Source organism: Helianthus annuus, chromosome 9, assembly GCF_002127325.2.
Source record: "Helianthus annuus cultivar XRQ/B chromosome 9, HanXRQr2.0-SUNRISE, whole genome shotgun sequence".
Lineage (NCBI taxonomy): Eukaryota > Viridiplantae > Streptophyta > Magnoliopsida > Asterales > Asteraceae > Helianthus > Helianthus annuus.
This window is the reverse complement of record NC_035441.2, coordinates 62,809,625-62,813,928: the sequence shown is the minus strand read 5'-3', so window position 1 is coordinate 62,813,928 and position 4,304 is coordinate 62,809,625. Positions and strand designations below refer to the sequence as shown.

Below are 4,304 nucleotides of genomic sequence, written 5' to 3'. Positions count from 1 at the left end.
TTTGAAAGGTCAACTTCAATAAAAACAACATACAGTCCCATGAAGCGTGGACCGCATCCAAACCGATTACAGTCCCACAAATTCTAATTGGTTTAGCTAATATGTATTTTCATGACGTCATTGATATTCAACAAGTGTAGAATTAATTATGAATTTAGTATTTCTATTTGCATGAATAATGAGATGGATCTCTAAATGTTAAACATGCGCAACTTTTATAATCTCTATGTTTGTAACATCCTATTTATAAATGGAACCTTATATTTATTTATTTTTTCACACATAAAGGTGTACACAAAACTTTTTCAGATTTCACTAGATCTTGAATAAAATACCCAAAATTTACAAAGTTTTACACATAGGCGTATTTATTAATGTTAATTTGCATCTCATATGTATATATGTACGTATGCATGTGGGTATATATATTCATGTGTATGTGTGATAGATGATAAACTAGTTCTAGTCTCTAGGTCCAAAAGGGTTTTAAGAGCTTTTTGTTCAGTTGGTTTGTTCTTGATGTTATGAATCTTTACCTTCTAACTTTTTAGTAAACCTATTTGGCGTTAACAAAATAATTTTCATATATAGTATTAGTTTAACTTCTTGAATAAGCCTATGTGAAATTGAGTGAGGTTGTTTTCCATAAGACCAGAGGGTGTGGCTTGGCGTCCCCTACCACATAAGCTCCATGGCGTCCTTTGGCACCCCACTCCCACCCCGCTTTTGTTAAAGGGGTGCTATAAATTGATTCCGCCAAAGGGTTAGCGCCGCGAGCGGATGAAATCAAGGGGCCCCACCAAAGTTAATGAATCAGCTTTTATTTATTTATTTATTTTTTAATATAGTTAAAAGAGGTTTTATGACGGGCGTTATTACACACCGTGTAAGTTAACGATAAAGTCCTATCCTTATGTGTCGTCTACGTGATATATGACGTGATAAAGCCCTAGTGATTTTATACCAGACCCTTGGAGCCTAAAAATAAAATTTCAGTTAAACAAAAAGGAAAAAGTTACCCTAACCTAACCTATAAAGAAAGCAAGGCGCCAAGGCTCACCAATCACTACTTGTCTTTACCAATGTGGGACCCACTACTTGTCCATAAATAGGCCACACTCTCTATGTAAACGCCACAAAAACCTAATTCTCTCTCCCTCTTTTCTCTCTTGACTTCTTAACCTTTGTCAACTTCACCAGAATCTTTTCTTTTTGCTCATAACCTCATTGTGTCGACATGGGTTCACTCCACCACGAAGAAGCCGATTTGGTCACAAAAGTGTGCGAAATTTACCACAAAATTTCCAAACTCGAAACTCTCAAACCATCAACAGATGTTAACACTCTCTTCACCGAGCTTGTAACCACATGCATCCCACCATCTTCCATCAACATAACCACTCTTCCACAAACCATCCAAGAAACAAGGTCTAAACTCATTAGACTTTGTGGTGAGGCTGAGGGCCATTTAGAGGCTCATTTCTCAACTCTTTTTAGCCTCTTACCCTAATCCTCTTAACCATCTAGATGTCTTCCCTTACTACTCCAACTACCTCAACTTAGCCAACTCGAATTCGACATCCTTATTCAACACTACTCTACTCATGATCAACCAGATGTCGTCGTCCCCAAACGCGTAGCGTTTGTGGGCTCCGGCCCATTACCTCTCACTTCAATTGTCTTGGCTTCATACCATCTAAAGCAAGCATCTTTCCACAACTATGACATAGACCATTCGGCTAACACGATGGCTTCACGCCTCATTTCGTCCGATGACGACTTGTCCAAGAGGATGTTCTTCCACACAATGGACATCATGGAGGTGACTGATGGTTTGAAAGAGTATGATGTTGTTTTCTTGGCTGCACTTGTTGGGATGGATATTGATGAGAAGGTTAAAGTGATCAAACATCTGGCTAAGTACATGGCACAGGTGCGGTCTTGATGCTAAGGAGTGCTCATGGTGCTCGGGCTTTTCTGTACCCGGTTGTCAACCCAGAAGATCTTCAAGGGTTTGAGGTTTTGTCAATCTTCCATCCCCAAGATGAGGTTATTAACTCGGTTGTGATCGCACGTAAGGATCCGGTTGCTGTGGATACCGATCATAATCATCATCATCAGCTTGGGATTGGATCGATTTTGCCTTCGTGTTGCAAGTATGGTGATTTTCAAGCTTCTAATAATCCACTCAACCAGATGAATATTATTGAGGAACTGGCAATGGAGGAGTAGATCAACTCTATTTCTATCTCTAGAAACAATCCCCGTTTATGTTATTTCCCTATCAAATTGGTATTGTTATGATCAGCAACAATTATATGCATGCAGTTGTAACTTTTTGATTTCTGTCGGTTTTCTAAGAACTCAAAAATTGGAGGAATAAACAACCTTTGATTGTGTTTTTAAGAATGGCTTTAAATTGAGCTTGTTCTCCTTTAAAGCAGCCATTTTATTTCATGGGATAGAGCAAATGTTTGTCCTTGTCTAAATGAGATATTACTGATTACGTTTGATTAATTTTGTTGTAATTGAGTTTTTAGTGTCAATATTTGGTTGCATTGTTCCAAAATGCACCTTTTTGAGTAAAGATAGAATAAACTCCTACTAATAATAAATGCATTAAGAAAGATGTTTCTTTAAATAAGCCAATGGACATTCTATTGCAAAAAGGACATTAGTATTTACTTTGTTAGGATGGGCGCTTATCACTCATCACTCACAACATCTAATCAAGTTTTACTATGTCATCAAGCATTATTCTATTACTAGTGATGGATTTTAGTGAAAATACCCATCACTCACCACACCCAACAATTTCCCTCACAATCCAACAATTTCCCTCAACTTCTTCACTTCTTCACGCGTCAAATATACAACGCGTTTTCAAAACCACGCGTTAAACTTGGCACCGGCAGCGGTGTTTCATTGCCTTCCACGCATGGCCAAACGGCCACCACGAGGCGCCCTGTCGCCCCTTATCATGATATATAAAAGCTTGAAGAATATAGCATGCAAATCGACTCGGATATTCATAACACACTTGGTATTATGGTATATGGTTCCTTAGTATAAATGTGGTTACATTTTGTTTGATGGTTAATTATGGGAATATTTCACGTCGCATATATAACCATGCACGTTTCTTCACTGTTTTATAGCCACTCACTTTTTTTAACCACAAAACTACTCAAGTTCTAATATTCATTTATTGTTGGTGAAATTTTTGTAAATGTTAATTTTTTTTCTAAAACACTACAATAAAAATAATATGAAACTAGTGGTTTCCCTCCAAGCTACGTGGTGGGAACTCGTTGGTATTCATTCGTTTCGTTTTGATATCAACACTCTTTATAGCAGCTGAAAGAGAAACTAAAAATAATAAAGTTATGATATGTTCAAAAAGATATCAACACGTGTTTTATATCAATAGAAAACCATTAAAAAATACAGGTTCTGATTAACAATATTGGTATCAATGTTCGTTTGAAATCAGTTTGGTTCGTCACGTGTCGATACTCATATAGTTTACGGTTAAAAAGTGTGTTTTTTAATAATATTTATCGGCATTGGTATAGTTTACGATAAAAATAAATAAATTACTATTCATTCTGGTTTTCGGTTTGATTTGGTACGATAGCAACACCATATCCATTTTCAATAAAAATCAAATTAGAAAAAAAAATAAAAAATAAATATAATATTAGAACTTTAGATTTATTATTATCAAGAAACAGATTAAATATGTATATTATTTAGAGTTAACTGCCATTTTCGTCCCTGTGGTTTGGTCACTTTGGCCATTTCAGTCCATTTTTCAAAAATGCGCCATTTTCCTCCCCGACGTTCTGGAAAGGTGCCATTTCAGTCCAAAAATCATAACCCAGTTAAGTCGGTTAGTAAATAAGGACTGATTGTGTAAATTTGTAACATAAAGGACTGATTGTGTAAATTTGTAACACCACCACCACTAGCCCTGCCACCACCACCACTCCGCTGCCACCACCGCCACCACCGCCACCACAGTCACCACAGCCACTGCACCACAGCCACCACAGCCACTGCCACCACCACCACTCCGCTGCCACCACCGCCACCCACCGCCAAGATGAGTTGCAGGTTGTCGGTTTACAGCGGTGAACGGAGGTGATGACAGAGGTGAACGGTGGTTTACGGTGAAGTGGTGGTGGGTTATGGTGATGGTGCAGCGGTGAGGAGACGATGGAACATGGTGGTGGGTTATAGTGATGGTGCAGCGGTGAAGTGGTGGTGGGTTATGGTGATGGTGCAGCGGTGAAGTGGTGGTG

General features: G+C 38.2%; 1 pseudogene; it reads left to right on the top strand.

Moving 5' to 3' along the window:
* Positions 1-1,141: 1,141 nt before the first annotated feature.
* Positions 1,142-2,403, top strand: LOC118482009 (annotated as a pseudogene).
* The last annotated feature ends 1,901 nt before the right edge of the window (positions 2,404-4,304 follow it).